Below are 20,185 nucleotides of genomic sequence, written 5' to 3'. Positions count from 1 at the left end.
ACTGCAAGCTGGCTTGCAAAGCACTTGGTTATGTGAGTTATCGCTCACTGGCATGCTTAACAGTTGTATTGCATTCGTTCAGGTATAGTGGTCTACGTATTTTTGTCATGAGTAAATGGAAGCATACAACATTAACTCTCAAAGAAAAACTGTATGCTTTGACGCGGATACACAATGGTGAAAATGTAGCTAAGCTAACAACAGAAATGGGTGTTGGTAATGCAACCATTTGTGATTGGAAGAAGAACCGAGTGAAGGTTGAACAGTCCTGTGCAACGTCTTCGGGAAAAACACTCGAAATTCGGCAGACTTTGAAACAGTCCCATTATGATAAAGTGGATGAAGCTATTTTCCGTCGGTTTATGCAGGAAAGAGAAAGGGGAACTCCTTTGAGTGGAGCACTGGTTCAGGAGAAGGCTGTTTACCTGAACCAGTTAATGAATGGTGGTGAGTCTTTTAGTGTGAGTATGGGTTGGTTGGATAGATTCAAAAAACGTCATGGAATCCATCAGCTAACAATTACTGGAGAGAAGCTTTTTCTGACCATGATGCAGCATTGGAATACTTAGGTGAGTTTGAAAAAATGATAAGAGAGGGAAAGTATTCTCCCCAACAAATTTATAATGCCGATGAGACTGGCCTTAATTTTACGGCATGTAAGACATATTATTTGGTCTTAGACGTGCCAAAGTGCAGTGCCACGCCTCTTCACACAGCATTCTTCTATTGCACATCACTGTATTTCTCTCTGTGGAACTCAAACGTATACCATTTTGTAGTGGGTGCCACCAAACTATATTCAGAACAGTGGAAATTAAAATGTCCTGTGGTGCCTCTCCTGCTCCCAGTCGGCCGGTTTGACAACCTGTCCCTGTTCTAAAAACTCACAATAAATACTGGATGGGATTATTTGACATAAAATCTTTCCTTTTGGGAAAGAATCTACTAGCTCATCAAAGTTCGTCAAACGTTTTGCTACACGAAAAAACCAAATATCATTGCCTAATACTGGAAAAGCTATTAATACGAATAGTACCCCAAGACTGGTGTGGTTTCTCTGATTACGTGTATTTTGTCACTGTCTGTTAGATAACACAAAATAGGTCTGCCTAATATTAAAGCAATTGTAACACACACCGAATAAACGACACTGTTTTGACACAAATGCTCATTTTTATAACACGACAGAATATAATCATGAAGTAGCAATATCAAATGCTTATTAGGCCTACTATAAGCAAAAAGTTTCATGTTACGAAATAGTTACACATTTAATTCATACGATCTAGCTTCTGAAGCATGAGATCGAATAGTAGTAGTACAAAATTTTTATATAAATTTGGAATCGTCATATTTCTGTGATGTCCCCGTCTCTTCTCCTTCCTTGTTCTAACAAACAATCTAGTCGTCACTGTTTCTGTAACTATTCCTGCCAGGGTTAAAACTTATTCTCCGGTTAACTTGACTAACCCTGCCACAATCACCGTTTCAGTTGTCCTGCGTGTACTCTCCGGTCATGCGTTATTACGTGTTCGTACATCGCGTTTTCTGCGCTACTTCCAGGATAGAAGTTTAGCGGCTGCTAGCTGGGGACTTTACAACTGGCCTTACCAGTGTAGCATTCTGGCAAAAAATTTTCTACAAAAATTTTTAGGATACACCGAGAACATAATACGTAATCTTTCTTACCTGTTATTTAATGGGGTTGCATTTCAAAATCATGTGAATATTCGATAGGCTGACGTGCGCTGGATACGAGGCACTTTGTGAAACAAAGTCTTGTACCCTCTCCCAGAAATTGCCGCCAGGGGCACATACCCCGGTTTGCCCCAGCCCTCTATATCCAGGCCTGTTGCTCATGTGTGAATCTGACAGCTTAGGCACGCAAGTAAAATTTTTTCCAGGTAGCATCTGGCTGCTTAATGCTATTGCATATACAGCTAACTGCCACACTTTTGTAGCCAGAAGTGGGAGAAGGTACTACTCACACATGACTCAACAGCGCATGCGCATGAGCTCACTCGCAACTGCTCAAATGAATTTAAAGCAAGCAGTTGTGATGTCACGCTCATCGGAGGCAATTTGTTGTTATGAAGCATTGCATAGTCTTCCTAAGGCTTTTGACACATTTTGCTGTTGCCAGACGCTTGTATGAGCACTGTGTTTTGTTGCTGTATATGGCGCATTTCCTTTGCAATATAAGATTTATTTTCATTTTTTCTCTCATTCATGTGTTATTGCTGAAGTATTACTCTGCAGTAGCGAGATACAGTAATATCCTTTGTTAGAGTATCGGTTCTTACCATTCAAAATTACAAAGATTTAACTGAAAATAAAAACAATGAAAAATTCCCGGAATTCTAAAAAATTCCCGGGTTTTTCCTGGTTTTCTCCCGGATGAAAAAATTCCCGGGTTTTTCCCGGATCTCCCAGTTGTCCCGGGTCGTATACACCCTGCTGGTGCTTCACAGTGACGCAGCAGAAGCCCTTGACCTCGCACTACGTTATTTGGAGCAACAGCCCACTGCTAAAACTGCTGATTTGATGTTTATGAGACGATGGCACAACTATGCATCATATAACAGACTGTCTTCATTACGCCAAAAAACAATGACTGAGTTTTTGTCACCTAAAAAGTGATAAAATGTCTGCTATATTTTGTTTGACAGCTTTTCTTTCATTGTTATGCTTTATTTAAACCTAATGTTTTCTTGCCAATTTTTCTAATACATGTTTACTGTACTGTGTAAATTAAAATAGTGTGTACGTACAGCAGTTCACTGCACAGTTTTCCATACTTAGACAAACATTTTTCATTTTCAGACTAACCGGGGTTCGGATTAGCGGGACTCTTCTGTACTACCAAAGGTTCGTCAATTATCTATTAAATCACTTTTCAAAAAGATGGTGCAGCTGAAACTGAATGGAAATTTTGCTTGTGGGAGGACCAATTCAAACTTATGACATCAATCATTCATGCAATTAAAGTGCTTTTCACATTTTTTAAACACCGCTTTGTCAGTAAAAATGTTGTATGTGACAAAGTGGGGACAGATGAGTATATTACTGTGGATACCAAAGATTCTTGACGCATAAATGAAGATACAAAGGACAATTAATACAAAAAAATTTCACCATTTCGCCTTTTGCTAAGAGCCCAATGTAAGCAATGAATTCCTAGTTAACCTGTTGTTACCTCAGGTTCAGACTACATAAAAATTATAATTAGTAGTGTGGATAGTCAAAGATGGCTGTCTGAAGTTGCTTTGTTGAGACTGTCCATCGACCAAGGTTGCTAATGCCTGGACGAGAACCGCGATCATACACCCTGACCGGGGCCGCCGTTCTGGAAGATGGACAACTGAGTTGGGGAAAAGGACATGGTAATTTGGATGCCCGGGCAAGCTACAAACATGTGCAGCATAAGCGGCCACTAGTTGTTGCTGCCGGATCCACAATGGAGGGACACCAGCCTCCACAAGGATGCTGTTTACAGGGCTTGTGCGGACAGCGCTGGTTGCGAGTCAGATCCTGCAGTGAAGTATGGGTTCAAGCAACCATAATGCAGAAGGCGGTGCTGAACTGTAAGCTAGGCTCCCATAATCGAGATGGGACTGAATCAACGCCTGATACAGTCGTAGAAGGGTAGACCGATCGGCACCCCAGCTGGTGTGACTAGAGCAATGTAAAGCGTTAAGATGGTGCCAGCACATTTGTTTAAGCTGCCGAATATGAGGGAGCCAAGTCAACTGGGCGTCAAAAAGCAATCCCAAAAACTGATGCATCTCCATCACACCATCCGTCAAGATAAAGCAGTGGCTCAGGGTGGACAGTGCGATGCCGGCAGAAATGCATGACCCAAATCTTGACAGCCGAAAACTGAAAGCCGCATGATACGGCCTAATACTGCACCTAGCAGATAGCACCCTGCAGCTGATGTTCAGCAACCACAATGCCAGTGGAGCTATAGTACATGCAAAAGTCATCAGCATACAAAGAAGCCGATACAGACATCCCACAGCTGCAGTGAGCCCTTTGATAGCAACTAAAAAGAGGCAGACACTCAAGACAGAGCCTTGCGGAATCCCATTCTCCTGGATCCAGGAGGAACTACGGGAGGGATCAACTTGCAGGCGGAAGGAACGAAATGACAGAAACTTTTGAATAAAAAATGGGAGCGAGCCCTTAAGACCCCACCCATAAAGTGTGGTGAGGATGTGATGTCGCCACGTAGTATCGTATACCTTCTACATGTCAAAAAAGACGACAACCAGATGTGTTGGCAGACAAATACCGTACGGATGGCAGACTCCAGGCAGGCCAAATTATCGGTAGCAGAGCGGCCCTTACGGAACCCAGCTTGGGACGGAGCCAGAAGACCCCGAGATTCAAGTAGCCAACTCAACCTCTGGCTCACCATGAGTTTGACCAACTTTCACAGAAAGTTGGTGAGGCTAATGGGGCGGTAGCTGTCCACCTCCAGTGGGTTCTTGCCAGGTTTCAACATTGGGATGATGATGCTTTCCCGCCATTGTGACAGAAACTCACCCTCAACCCAGATATGGTTGAATAGGTCTAGGAGGCATTGCTGGCAGTTCACCAAGAGGTGTTTGAGCATTTGATAGTGGATGAGATCTGGCCCGGAAGCCATATCAGGGCAAGCAGATAGGGAACTTCGGAGTTCCCACTCACAGAATGGAGAATTGTACGATTCAGGGCGGTGCATATGGAATGAAAGGCTCCGACGTTCAAACCGCACTTTCAGGGAGTGTAAGGCCAGCGGGTCATTCATTCATAGAAGTGGAAGCCTGAGCATACGCTCAGCTGAGAGTTCTGCACTTGTGTCGGAGTCAGTACAGACTGCTCCATTTAGGGAATGCCCAGGCATGCCGACGGGGGTCCAATAGCCATAGAATCGCCTAATCTTTGGCCAAACCTGCGATAGAGAGGTCCAGATGCCAATGGTGGAGACATACCTTTCCCAGCACGCCTGCTTCCGTCGGAGATAAAGGCATCGGGCCCGGCACGGAGCCGCTTAACTTCGATTAGGCGGTCCAGTGACGGGTGCCACTTATGACATTGGAGGGCCCACCTGAGATTGAGAATTGCCTCAGCAATTTCTGGTGACCACCAAGGCACAGTCCTCCGCTGAGGGGACCCAGAAGAACAGGGAATTGCAGATTCCTCTGCAGAAACGATGCTGGTGGTGACCATGTGAACCACCACATCAATGGTGTCATGAGAAAGAGGCTCAATAGTGGCAATGGAGGCGAACGAGTCCCAGTCAGCCTTATTCAAAGCCCATCTGGGGAGGAGCCCAGATGAGTGATGCTAGGGCAGTGACAGAAAGATCGAAAAGTGGTCACTACCGCACAAGTCGTCATGCACAATCCACTGGACAAATGGTAGAAGGCTAGGGTTACAGACCAAAAGGTCGATGGCTGAGTATGTGCCATGCGCCACACTGAAATGTGTGGAGGCACCATCATTTAAAAGAGAAAGGTCGAACTGTGCAAACACTTGCCCAATGACAGTGCCTCGACCTGTTGCCATCAATCCACCCCACAAAGGGTTATGGGCGTTGAAGTCGCCCAGTAACAGAAAAGGTGGCGGCAGTTGGGCTATCAGCGCAGCCAATACATGCTGTGGGACATCACCATCTGACAGAAGATAAATACGCAGACGGTAACAGCCTGTGGCGTCCACACCCGAACAGCGACAGCCTCTAAAGTTGTTTGAAGACGGACACACTCGCTGTAAAGAGAGTTAAGGACATAGACGCAGACTCCACTGGATACCCGCTCATAAGCTGCCTGATTCTTATAATAACCCCGATAGCCATGGAGGGCGCGGGTTCGCAACGCCGGAAACCAAGTTTCCTGGAGAGCAATGCAAAAGAAAGGGTGAAGGCCAAGAAGTTGTAAGAGCTCAGCAATGTGGTGGAAAAAACCACTGCAATTCCACTGGAGAATGACATTGCCCACAGCCGAAAAAGGCATGAAGGGACCGAGAAGGCAGATTACGGCGCTGGGTCATCCACCGCCACCGAAGGAGAGCCTGAATCGAGGACCATTGTGTATGAGGAAGAGGCAAGATTGAGGTTGTCGGGGGACACCAAAAGCTGCAAATCGTCCTCATATGCAGAGCTGGTAGTAGCAGGTGGCACAGAGGCAACCTGAAACTCTTCCAACGTACCCAGCTTCTCCTCCTCCTGCTCCTGCTCCTTAGGAGCAACCTGAGAGGGAGTCTCAGAAGGAGGGCCAGGGACAGACGAAGTGCGGGAAGCTCTGTGATCTGCCGCTCCTGGCACCTTGAGCCACTGACTGATGGCAGCTGGAGGATGCCTTAGAAGGTAGACTTCCAAGGGATCCTTTCCATGCAAGAGAAAGAGAAGTTGGAAGAGGCTAGTGCACCTCAGTCAGGAGTGGGAGGAGGGGGGGGGGGGGGTGCAGGGTCCGATATCCCTGCCGATTTGGGGGGTTGGTCTCCCAAAGGAGGTACCTCGGGAGCACCCAAAGAAGCAATGTCCCCCATAGACGTGGGGGAAGAGCCAGGGCGGCCCTGAGAGCCCACTGGAGGCTTAACAACCGCATGGACAGCTGTCGCCACCGGAGGCAACGAAGTCGCAGTCGCAGCATACGAGGTAGTCATCTGCACAGGATGACGCCGTTCATATTTCCTCTTCGCATCCTGATAGGTGAGCCTGTCTAGGGTTTTTATTACCATAATTCGTCACTCCTTATGGAGAACAGGGCAGCCAGGCGAGCCGGGGGAGTGGTGCTTCCCAAAGTTGACACAATTGGGAGGAGGTGCACACGGAGTGCCCAGGTGCAGAGGACAACCGCAATCCCTGCATGTGGTGCTGGAGGTACAGCAAGACGACATGAAGCCAAACTCCAGCACTTGAAGCACAGCATATGAGGAGGGACGTATGGTTTCACGTCACAACGATAAACCAACACCTTGACCTTTTCAGGCAACGGGTCACCCTCAAAAGCCAAGATGAGGGCAGCAGCAGCAACCCTGTTTCCTTTGGGTTCCCTATGCATGTGCCAGATGAAGTGGACACCCTGTCGCTCTAAGTTGGCATGTAGCTCCTCATCCGACTGCAAAAGGAGGTCTCAACGAAAAATATTGCCCTGGACCATGTTAAGGCTTATATGGGGCATAATCAAGACAGGGATGTCACCAAGCTTGTCACAGGCAAGCAACGCTCGTGACTGGACTGGGGAGGCCGCCTGGATCAAAATCGCCCCGATGCGTATTTTAGACAACGCCGCCACTTCCCCAAACCTATCTTTGAGGTGGTCTACGAAAAACTGGGACTTTGTTGCCCGAAAGGTCTCTCCATCAGTCCTGCAGCAAACTAGGTACTGAGGCGAATACAGCTCACGAGACCGAGTCGCCCTAAGGTCCTCCCAAGATGTGGCCAGGGAGGGGAACGATTGGGAATCATAGGTCGCAGCATCAAATTCATTTTGTACGCGCTTAGAGACTGCTGGAGCCTAGCAACCACTTGCTTGTTTTGATTTAACCCATTTCACTGTGGGTCATTTGCCCTGATGCCACCCACTCTGACCAGGGGCTCTCCCCCACGGGCACCGCCCAGCCTCAGCAAGAGCCACCTGGTGGGATAGCCATTGCCGGCGAGTCCTGGTGCCCCAGAAGGATGGGCACCTACTCCTTGGCATACACGGGGAGGTCTCAGCTAGGGCATCAGCAGTGCGATCACTGTGTTGTCAGGGGGCTACCACAAAGAGGGTACATGACAACCACACCACAACGGACTGGCTACCGCATGGGATTTCGGGTGCCAAAGTGGTCCAGAATTGTCGTGGGTGCGAAGGATTGTATGGCGCAGGAGACGAGGAGGAGGCAACCCATAAGACGTTGGGTGCAAAGCCCGCTACACAACAATAAGTAGCGTGCGAGATCTTGGTGCATAATGCACAAACAAAAAACACCACGTAAGGCGTCCTTCCCCAAATGGTATGCACTAGCACCAGAAATTTCGAAAGGATGGAGGTCAAACCCGAGAGGGGACCAACACATAAAGGCTGAAACGTGTGAGACTTCTTTTAGTTGCCTTGTACAACAGGCAGGAATACCACAGGTCAATTCTAACCCCGAACCCACAGGGGAGGATTGCCCCAGCCTCCTCCACTTATTTACAATGGAGGAAGGCAGGGTGATAGTGGTAAAGAGCTCAAAATTCCCGCAAATGGTGGCCCAAGGTGTTGCAGATAGCAATAGGGTCCATGATAACACTGCCTGCTACTGTTTGGCCAGAAATTGGTGAATGGATCTTGGCCCTTGAGAGCTGTTAGAGGTTGGCCCACATGACAGAGGAAGTGGTGGAACTAGTGAATGAAATCCAACTAGCTTTTTTGCTATCCCCGAGAACGTGACGACACTTTGCACACATCTGTTTATAATGAACGCAGTTTGCCATTGTAGGATGGCGGTTAAAATGCAGAGAGCACATCTATGTGCACGAATTGCGTCGCGGCATGCCTCAGTCCACCAAGGGAATGGGACACAGCGTGGTACAGAGGAAGTGCAAGGAATGGAACGTTTTGAAGCAGTAAGGATAATGTTTGTGAGATATTCCACCTGGTCATCACAAATGGAGGAATCTTATGATGATGATGATGTTTAGGATTGTGGGGCACTCAACTGCGCAGTCATCAGTGTCCTTACAAATTCCCAACCTTCACTCAGTCCAGTCTCACCACTTTCATTAATGATGATGAAACAATGAGGACAGCACAAACACCCAGTCATCTCGAGGCAGGTGAAAATCCCTGACCCCAATGGGAATCGAACCCGGGACCCCATGCTCGAGAAGAGACGGTTGGTTAATTTGGGGAATTGAAGGGACCAGACTATGAGGGCCATCGGTCCCTTTTTCCATGAACGTGAAACACCCACAAAGAATAAGAACGAACAATGGCGATGACAAGAGACGACACAGAACAAGAAAGACACAGACAGGGACCAGAAAAAAAGGAATTAAAATCACACCGAGTGTGACAGTGGTTGGCCAACCATAGAAACAGGAAAAGCCAACCACCAAGAAACACACTAAAAACCCCAGTCTAAAATTGTAGGCCAAAGGTCCGACTCAACACAAAAAAAGGACAAACACTTTGATCACGCGATAAAAACTCCCTGCACGAATAAAACTCAAAACTAAATCTGCCATAACAACATCAACTGATAAAAGTGCAGGAAGCGTATCAGGCAGCACAAACGTCTGCCTGAGCGGCGTTAAAAGCGGGCAGTCCAACACGATGTGGACCACCGTCAAAGCTGACCAGCAGCGACATAAAGGTGGGTCCTTGCAGCGCCAATAAATAGCTGTGTGTTATCCAGGTGTGGCCAATGTGCAGCCGGCAGAGGACAACAGAGTCCTTGCGACAGACCAGCAAGGAGGAGAGCCACGCACCAGTAGCCTCCTTGATGGCCCGAAGTTTGTTGGGTGAAGGAAAGGTGCACCATTTTTCACCCCAGGTGCGAAGTACCTTCTGCCGCAAAACTGACCTGAGGTCACTCTCCAAAAGGCCAATCTCCAAGGCCGGTGCACAGACAGCCTGTTTGGTCAGAGTGTCAACACATTCCTTTCACGGGGTCCACACAAAGACCAAAGAGCGGCCGCAACAGGCAAGAGTATGGAGGGACTCCTGGATAGCCATCACCCGATGAGAGCAATGGAAACACTGGTTGATAGCTCATAAACCGCTCAGGGAGTCACTACAGATAAAGGACTCACCTGAGAGGGAGCGGATATGCTCTAGGGTGCGAGAGATGGCGACAAGCTCTGGAATGAAAACACTGCAGCCATCCAGTAATGAGCATTGTTCAGATTGTTCTCCAAGAGTAAAAGCATACCAAACTCTACCAGCAACCATCGAACTATCTGTGTAGACTACGGTAGAGACGGGAAATGTGGCAAGGATTGAAAGAAAGTGGCAGCGGAGGGCCTCAGGAGGGACTGAGTCCTTCGGGCCCTGTGCCAAATCAAGCCAAAGACATGGGCGGGGCACACGCCACAGGGGTATACGCAGAGGGGCCCGGAAAAGAGGTGGAAGAGGGGAAAACCTCAAGCCCAGAGAGAAGAGCTCTGATGCGAACCGCGATCGTACACACTGACCGGGGCCGCCTTTCTGGAAGATGGACGGCTGACTGAGGGAACTAGAGACAATAATTGGGATGCCCGGGCAAGCTACAAACATGTGTAGCATAAGCGGCCAGTAATCGTTGGCACCGGAACCACAATGGAGGGACACCTGCCTCCACAAGTATGCTGTTGACAGGGCTTGTCCGGAAAGCTCCAGTGGTGAGTCAGATCCTGCTGTGAAGGAAGGGGTCAAGCAACTGCAATGCGGAAGGTGACGCCGAACCGTAAGCCAGGTTCCCAGAATCTAGACGGGACTGAATTAATGCCTGATACAGCCGTAGAAAGGTAGACTGATTGGCACCCCAGCTGGTGTGGCTCAAGCAACGAAGAGCGTTAAGATGCCGCCAACAAGTCTGTTTAAGCTGCCGAATATGAGGGAGCCAAGTCAAACGTGTATCAAAAACCAATCCCAAAAACCGATGCGCCTCCACCACAGCAAAAGGTTCGTCGTGAAGATAGGGCCGTGGCTCAGGGTGAACAGTCCGTCACCGACAAAAATGCATAACACAGGCCTTAGCAGCCGAAAACTGGAAGCCATGTGCTACAGCCCAAGACTGCACCTTGTGGATAGCACCCTGCAGCTGCTGTTCAGCAGCTGCAATGCCAGTGGAGCTAAAGTATAGGCAGGAGTTGTCAGCATGCAAGGAAGCAATTAAAAAGAGGCAGACACTTAAAGACAGATCCTTGCAGTACCACATTCTCCTGAACTCAGGAGGAACTATGGGAGGACGCAACTTGCATGTGGAAGGAGCAAAGCAACAGAAAATTCTGTATGAAAATTGGGAGCGGACCCAGAAGACCCCAACCATAAGCACAGAGAGGATGTGATGTCGCCATGTCACATCATATGCCTTCCGCATGTCAAAAAAAGACGGTGACCAGATGCTGATGGCGGGCAAAGGTCGTGCGGATGGCAGACACCAGGCACACCAGATTATCGGTGGCAGAGCGGACCTTACGGAACCCACCGTGAGAGGGAGCCAGAAGGTCCCGAGACTCAAATAGCCAACTCAACCTCCAGCTCACCACGCGTTCGAGTGACTTGCAAAGAACGTTGGTGAGGCTAATGGGGTGGTAGCTGTCCACCTCCAGTGGGTTCTTACCAAGTTTCAGCATTAGGATTACAATGCTTTCCTGCCACTGTGACGGGAACTCACCCTCAACCCAGACACGGCTGAAAAGTTCTAGGAGGCGTTACTGGCAGTCCACGGGGAGATGTTTGAGCATCTGACAGTGGATGTGATCTGGCCTGGGAGCTGTATCAGAGCAAGCAGATAGGGCCCTTTGGAATTCCTACTCACTGAATGGAGCATTGTATGACTCAGGGTGGAGCGTGTGAAATGAAAGGCTCCGACGTTCCAACCGCTCTTTCAGGGAGCAGAAGGCCAGTGGGTCATTTGCAGAAGTGGAACTCTGAGCAAAATGCTCCGCTAAGTGGTTCGCAATTGTGTCGGAGTCAGTACAGACTGCTTCATTCAGTGAAAGCGCAGATATGCTGACGGGGTTCCGATAGCCATAGAGTCGCCTAATCTTGGCCCAAACCTGGTATGGAGGCCAATGGTGGAGACATACCTTTCCCAGCACTCCTGCTTGCGTTGGCGAATGAGGCGGCAGGCTCGCACACGGAGCCATTTAAAGGCAATGAAGTGTTCCAATGAGAGATGCCGCTTGTGACACTGGAGTGCCCGCCTGTGATCTTTAATCGCCTCAGCGATCTCGAGCGACCACCAAGACACAGTCCCCTGCCGAGGGGACTCCGAAGAACAGGAAATGGCAAATTCTGCGGCAGTAACGATACCAGTGGTGACTGAGTGAACCACCGCATCAATGGCGTCATTGGAAAGAGGCTCAATAGTGGCAATGGAGGTGAACAAGTCCCAGTCAGCCTTATTCATAGCCCATCTGCAGGGGCATGCAGACAAGTGAGGCTGTGGCAGTGACAGAAAGTGATCACTACTGCACAAGTCGTCATGCTCACTCCATTGGACAGATGGTAATAGGCTATGGCTGCAGATGGAAAGGTTGATGGCTGAGTACGTGCCATGCGCCACACTGAAATGTGCGAAGACAACAGTATTTAAAAGAGAAAGGACGAGCTGTGCCAATGATGCTGCCTCAGCCTGTTGCCACTGATCCACCACACAGAAGGTTATGGGCATTGAAGTTGCCCAGTAACAGAAAAGGTGGCAGCAATTGGGCTATCAGCGCAGCCAGGACTTGCTGTGGGACATCACCATCCGGTGGAAGATAGAGGCTGCAGACAGTAACAGCCTAAGGCGTCCACACCTGAACAGCGACAGCCTTTAAAGGTGTTTGTAGAGGGAGAGACTTGCTGTAAAGAGAGTGAAGGACGTAGATGCAGACACCACCAGATACCCTCTCATAAGCTGCCCGGTTCTTATAATAACCCCGATAGCCACGGAGGGTGGGGGTTCGCATCACCTGAAACCAAGTTTCCTCATGAGCAATGCAGAGGAAAGGGTGAAGGCTGAGAAGTTGTCGGAGTTCAGCAAGGTGGCGGAAAAAAACACTGCAGTTCCAGTGGAGGATGACATTGTCTATGGCCGAGAAAGGCGTGAAGGGACCGAGGAGGCAGATTACGCCGTTGGGTCACCTGCTGCCACCGACTGAGTACCAACGGGAGTGACAGCCATCGTGTCTGAGGGACCGGCGAGATCTGGGTCCTCACTGGACGCCAGAATCTCCTCTGCATCCTCAGACACAGAGTTTGTATGTGGCGGTGCAGTGGGTGCCACCACAATTTCCTTGGTCTTAGGGGTCTTCGATTTCCTTTGGTTGCCCTTGCTGGAAGGGCTTCTTTGATTCAGTCTCTGGGACTGAAGAGGACGGCGAACCCCTACGACCAGCTACCTGGGGCTTCTTCAGCCCCTGGTGGGGGTGTCTGGTTTGCCACTGGTAGGAACCTGGGAAAGGAGTGACCCAATAGATCCCTTCCTAGAGAGAGAAGCCAAAGAAGACTTACGCTTCTCTGGCTTACAAGTGGGGTCTGGTGTCCCCAATGGTTGGGAGGGGTGCTGCTCCCGAGGTAGGTGGTGCGGGAGCAACAGGGAGGAAGTGCCCCCCACCATCAAGGGGGCAGGTGGGGTCCTTCAGCTCTGAGAGCTGATTGTATGTGGTGCAACAGATGGAGCTGTAACAGGACTAACATTGAGTGCATAAGATGATGTCATGCGCACAGGATGAAGCCGTTCAAATTTCGGTTTAGCTTTAGTGTAGGTCAGTCGGTCCAGGGTCTTGTATTCCATTATTTTCCGTTCCTTCTGTGGAATCTTACAGTCCGGTGAGCAAGAGGGATGGTGCTCTCCACAGTTGACACAGATGTGAGGTGGGGCACACAAAGTACCAGGATGGGATGGACGACCACAATCGCGACATATGAGGCTGGAAGCACAGCGGGAAGACATATGGCCGAACATCCAACACTTGAAGCACCGCATTGGGGCAGGGATATATGGCTTGACATCACAGTGGTAGACCATCACCTTCACCTTCTCGGGTAATGAGTCACCCTCAAAGGCCAAGACGAAGGCACCGGTGGCAACCTGATGATCCCTCGGACCCTGGTGGACGCGCCAGACGAAATGGACACCTTGTCGCTCTAAGTTGGCATGCAGCTTGTCATCGGACTGTAAAAGAAGGTCCCTTTGGAAGATAATGCCCTGGACCATATTTAAGCTATTATGGGGTATGATAGTAACAGGAACATCCCCCAGCTTCTTACAAGTGAGTAATGCCGTGACTGGGCAGAGGATGCTGTTTTTATCAAGACTGACCCAGACTGCATTTTTGACAAGCCCTGCACCTCCCCAAAATTGTCCTCTAAATGCTCTATGAAGAACTGAGGCTTCATGAACACAAAGGAGTCCCCATCAGCTCTCGTACAGACTAGATACCAGGGTGAATACGTCTCGCTGCCATTCGTACCCTTTCGTTCCTCCCATCGTGTGGCCAGGGAGAGGAACGATTTGGGGTCATATATGTTTGCATTAAAGTGAGCCCTCAAACACATAGAGACTGCTGGTGGTTGGCCACCAGCAAGAGAAGATGCGCCACGCTTCATTGCCTGTCATCCACCCTCATACCACCTACTCTGACCAAGGGGCCTCCCCACGGGCGCCACCCAGCCACAGCAAGGGCCACCTGGCAGGCTGGCCAATGCCGGGAGTCCCAATGCCCCAAGGAGATAGGCATCTACTCATTGGTATACGTGGGGAGTTAACAGCACAGGCATCAGTAGAACGATCCCTGTGTTGTCAGGGGGCTACAACCAACACGGTATATGGCGGCCCCACCACAATGGACTGGCTACCGTGCTGGATATTAGGTGGCAAGTGGCCCATGGTTGTCCTCAGTGCAGAAAGCAACACTGCAGAGTGCATGGCGGAAATCACACCCAGGAATGTATCCTCGGCCCAAGAGATGGAGAGCGAGCGGGACTGCAATGCAAAGATGAAGAAGCTGGCTAAAGGTCTCAATGCACGATGGACACAACGCACCAAGTAAGGTGCCCTTCCCCAATTGGCTCACTCTTGAGAATAATTTTGAAATACGGTGGCCAAACCCAACAGGGGACCATCACATAAGGGCCAAAACGTTTGAGACTCCTTTTAGTCGCCTCTTACAATAGGCAGGAATACTGCGGGCCTATTCTTACCCACGAACCCACAAGGGGGTCGAGAAGGGAGAACATGACCGTGGGACCACGAGCTGCGGACGAGAAATCTTCTTCTTTGAAGTTCGCCAGGGAGGAGTAAAGATGCCTGTCAGCCTCTGTAAGCTGCCATTTGGCTGTGCACGCAGGTGGGGTAGGAGTCAGCAAACGGATAGCACTCGAGTAGGTGTCAGAAAGAATGGGCCACTCAAGACGATGGGCAAGCTGGGCAGTGAAGAAGGATAGATCCAAATGGGAATAGGTGTGCGAGGAATCAGAAAGGAATGTGAGTGCTCCAGTGTTAAGGCAGAAGAGGTTAAGTTGATTAAGATCAGCCAAAAGCACACCTCTCTGACAGGTTCTGGGAGAACCCCAAAGGGGATGGATGCACATTAAAGTCACCAAGTAGCAGAAATGGGTGAGGTAGCTGCCCAATAAGCTGAAAGAAGACTGCCCTGATGACATCGAATGACGGAGGGTCCATAAATGGTATAGAGGGAAAAAGTCAGATGAGGAATGAAAAGGTGAACTGCACAGCTTGAAGATGAGTAGTCAAAGATATAGGTTGACTCTGAACATCACCCCGTATGAGCAGCATGACGCCCCCGTGAGACGGAATGCCCATCTCAGGGGCAATCTCAAAATGAACCGGGAAGAAATGTGAATGCTCAAAACCAGTCGTGAGGATACAATTTTGTTTCCTGAAGACAGAGTATAAGGGGACGCTGTGATGCTAAAAGCATCCTCATTGTGCCGTAAATCCTCATTGTGGGACTGAAGGCCACAAACGTTCCATTGGAGGAGAGTCATGATGAGGAAGAAATGAAGGAGGTGTAACCTCAGCCGCTGCCGAGTGACCATCTGTGAACCCTCACAGCTACAGGGCACAGAAGCAGGAGGATCCTGTTCCATGATGTCTACAGAAGCATCGGCTTGCTTGTACTGTTGGTCTGTGGAGTCAAACGCAGAAAAATGGTTGGTGGTGCGAACCATCGACCCGGAGGCCAGCTGGGTTAAGATATCACATGCCAACTCCATCGAAGAGGATTTTCAAGTCGGCAAAGGAGAAGACCGTTTCCCTTTATTGGACTTCAAGACGTTCCGGCTAGTAGAGGAAGACTCAGGTGTTGTTTGGCTGGAGGGGCGTAGGAAGTCTTCAAGGGAGTACTACTCCTGTTCTTTCTGACCTACCGGTCGTGTAGTAACTGGTGGCTTCGCCCCTTGAGGCGAGAGTTTGATGACTTGTTGTATAGCTGGATGGGGGGATGTTGATGCTACCTTGACATTGGGCGATTCACGAACTCTGAGCTGAATTTGAGGTGGCATGTCTGTGTGGCCATGTCCTTCATGGAGTGAGAGGTAACAAGAACAGAACTGTAAGAGCCAGACAGGAGAACGCAGGGTTTGCGACTAGCCAATAACGTGTGAGTGACTAGGTAAGGCATTTTTTTTCCTTTACCCAGATCTCCTGGATAGCCCACTCATCAAGATATACGGGACACTCCCAAGAGGAGGCAGTATGGCTGCCATTGCAGTTGATACAGTGGGGAGAAGGAGGCAGACAATCGCCCTCGTGCACATCCCTACCACAGGTTACACATTTGGCTGGGTGTAGACAAGATGTTCTAGTGTGGTTGAAACGATGACACTGGTAGCAGCACAATGGGTTCAGAATGTATGGTCGGACTGTGATAATTTCACAGCCTGCTTTGATCTGGGATGGAAGTACCACTCTATCAAAGGTAGGAAAATGAGTGCTGGTGGGCACTAAGGAGGACTCTACCTTTTTTATCACCTGATGGACGGTAATGACACCTGATCAGGGAGGTTAAGACTGGATTTCAGCCTTAGTCAGACCATCGAGCAGCCTAGTGTAAATAACACCATGGGACAAATTCAGAGTTCTATGGGCCTCGACAAAAACAGGATAGCAGTGGAGAAGTGAGGTGGCAAGTAGTTGTTGTGCTTGAGAATCAGAAGTAGTCTCCAAAAGCACAGTGCCATTCTGTAAATGAGAGCAGCATTTCACAGGGCTGGCAATGGCATCACCACCTTTCTGAATAATAAACGAATTTATCTCGTGAAGGACTGTCCGTCTTCAGTACGTGAAACCACGAGGAACTGTGGTGCAACTGTGAGGGTCTCTGAATCATTAGCTTCATTCTGTTTATGTTTCATAGATGTTGATTGTGAAGATGATTGGCTCATTGCAAGAAACCCCCCATTATTGCCAGTGTCTCCGGTTGTGGGCTCCTTCCAACTGGGGGCCCCCTTCAGAAGGGGGCGCACCCGCCTTGGGTGACTGTTCACATCTCCCGAACACCTGACAGAGGGACCATTCGGCAATTTGGGAAGGTTACAGCTCAGGAAATCACCCCTCGCTGGGCCTGGCCTGTACCACGGGGTACGTGCGAATCTTACCTGTCGACCCGGCACTGGGAATTACGCCTTACCCAGTCACCTGCTACGTGTCAGATGCGTGAGCCGGTCAACGGGAGCACACAGGGAGGAAGAAGAAAAAGAGGAACCTGAAGCGGAGGAGCAAGAGGAGAAGGGGAAACTAAAAAGGGAAAAGGGAACGAAAAACAGTGGTGAGACTTTTCTTGCATCAGCGACAGACAATGTGGAACATTCACTATAACACCCCAGACATGTTCCCCAAGGAAGGGGAAAAAGAATAGCAAGAGGATAGACATGCAGCACGGAAAGGAAAAGATGTTGCAAAGACTGGGGCCCCATGGTAGCCAAGCATGAACTCGCCAAAGAGTGGCAAACCCCCCAGGGGAGCAGGGGTGGATTATACAGTGGTGGTATGCCTTCAAGTCATGGATAGATGAGGATTACACCAGAGTACGGTTTGAGACTTCAACAATATTATTTAGGAAGGAGATGACGCTCCAAGTGACGGATTTTTTGAATGCCTGGAGAGGATGGTTTTGGTGAGGGGAGGAAGACGAGGATCCCTTTGGGATTTAAGTTAGAAGCAGGTTAAGACGCTCACACTGTTGGTTGTGTGTTGTGATTGTCTGGTGGAAAGCTGTTTGAAATTGAGACTACATGTTAATGAGGGAAGATATTTAATTAGGGTAGTGCATCTAAATTTGAGTGTGCAATTAGGCCATTCAATAGAATGCAGAAGGCAATGGAAACCACTGCATTAAAGACACGTAACGTGTATCCACAGGACATGTGGCCTGTAATTGAAGAAGTATCATGATGATCTCTCCATTGGCAAAAGATTCCGGAATAGTCCCCCATTCGGATCTCCGGAAGGGGACTGCCAAGGGGGAGGTTACCATGCGAAAACGATTGAATAATCAACGAAAAGATAACGTTCTACGAGTCGGGGGATGGAATGTCAGAAGCTTGAACGTGGTAGGGAAACTAGAAAATCTCAAAAGGGAAATGCAAAGGCTCAATCTAGATATAGTAGGGGTCAGTGAAGTGGAAGGAAGACAAGGATTTCTGGTCAGATGAGTATCGGGTAATATCAACAGCAGCAGAAAATGGTATAACAGGTGTAGGATTCGTTATGAATAGGGAGGTAGGGCAGAGGGTGTGTTAATGTGAACAGTTCAGTGACCAGGTTGTTCTAATCAGAATTGACAGCAGACCGACAATGATAGTTCAGGTATACATGCCGACGTCGCAAGCTGAAGATGAACAGATAGAGAAAGTGTATAAAGATATTGAAAGGGTAATGCAGTGTGTAAAGGGGGACGAAAATCTAATAGTCATGGGCGACTGGAATGCAGTTGTTGGGGAAGGAGTAGAAGAAAAGGTTACAGGAGAATATGGGCTTGGGACAAGGAATGAAAGAGGAGAAAGACTAATTGAGTTCTGAAAACAAGTTTCAGCTAGTAATAGCAAATACCCTGTTCAAGAATCACAAGAGGAGGAGATATACTTGGAAAAGGCTGGGAGATACGGGAAGATTTCAATTAAACTACATCATGGTCAGACAGAGATTCCGAAATCAGATACTGGATTGTAAGGCGTACCCAGGAGCAGATATAGACTCAGATCACAAAATAGTAGTGATGAAGATTAGGCTGAAGTTCAAGACATTAGTCAGGAAGAATCAATACGCAAAGAAGTGGGGTACGGAAGTACTAAGGAATGACGAGATACGTTTGAAGTTCTCTAATGCTATAGATACAGCAATAAGGAATAGCGCAGTAGGCAGTACAGTTGAAGAGGAATGGAAATCTCTAAAAAGGGCCATCACAGAAGTTGGGAAGGAAAACATAGGTACAAAGAAGGTAGCTGCGAAGAAACAATGGGTAACAGAAGAAATACTTCAGTTGATTGATGAAAGGAGGACGTACAAACATGTTCCGGGAAAATCAGGAATACAGAAATACAAGTCGCTGAGGAATGAAATAAATACGAAGTGCAGGGAAGCTAAGACGAAATGGCTGCAGGAAAAATGTGAAAACATCGAAAAAGATATGATTGTCGGAAGGACAGACTCAGCATACAGGAAAGTCAAAACAACCTTTGGTGACATTAAAAGCAACGGTGGTAACATTAAGAGTGCAACGGGAATTCCACTGTTAAATGCAGAGGAGAGAGCAGATAGGTGGAAAGAATACATTGAAAGCCTCTATGAGGGTGAAGATTAGTCTGATGGGATAGAAGAAGAAACAGGAGTCGATTTAGAAGAGATAGGGGATCCAGTATTAGAATCGGAATTTAAAAGAGCTTTGGAGGACTTACGATCAAATAAGGCAGAAGGGATAGATAACATTCCATCAGAATTTCTAAAATCATTGCGGGAAGTGGCAAGAAAACGACTATTCACATTGGTGTGTAGAATATATGAGTCTGGCGACATACCATCTGACTTTCGGAAAAGCGTCATCCACACAATTCCGAAGACGGCAAGAGCTGACAAGTGCAAGAATTATCGCACAATCAGCTTAACAGCTCATGCATCGAAGCTGCTTACAAGAATAATATACAGAAGAATGGAAAAGAAAATTGAGAATGCGCTAGGTGATGATCAGTTTAGCTTTAGGAAAGTAAAGGGACGAGAGAGGCAATTCTGACGTTATGGCTAATAATGGAAGCAAGGCTAAAGAAAAATAAAGACACTTTCATAGGATTTGTCAAGCTGGAAAAAGCGTTCGACAATATAAAATGGTGCAAGCTGTTCGAGATTCTGAAAAAAGTAGGGGTAAGCTATAGGGAGAGACGGGTCATATACAATATGTACAACAACGAAGAGGGAATAATAAGAGTGGACGATCAAGAACGAAGTGCTCATATTAAGAAGGGTATAAGACAAGGCTGTAGCCTTTCGCCCCTACTCTTCAATCTGTACATCGAGG

The 20,185-nt window shown here is 48.4% G+C and overlaps 1 protein-coding gene across 5 annotated transcripts in view; it reads right to left on the bottom strand.

Moving 5' to 3' along the window:
* The window catches only part of LOC124619417 (START domain-containing protein 10-like), a 146,569-nt gene that overhangs the window by 101,250 nt on the left and 25,134 nt on the right, over nt 1-20,185 (bottom strand). The window lies entirely within an intron of this gene.

The sequence above is a fragment of the Schistocerca americana genome, chromosome 6, assembly GCF_021461395.2.
Source record: "Schistocerca americana isolate TAMUIC-IGC-003095 chromosome 6, iqSchAmer2.1, whole genome shotgun sequence".
Classification (NCBI taxonomy): domain Eukaryota; kingdom Metazoa; phylum Arthropoda; class Insecta; order Orthoptera; family Acrididae; genus Schistocerca; species Schistocerca americana.
The sequence above is the reverse complement of the archived record's forward strand: the minus strand, read 5'-3'. Positions and strand labels throughout refer to the sequence as shown.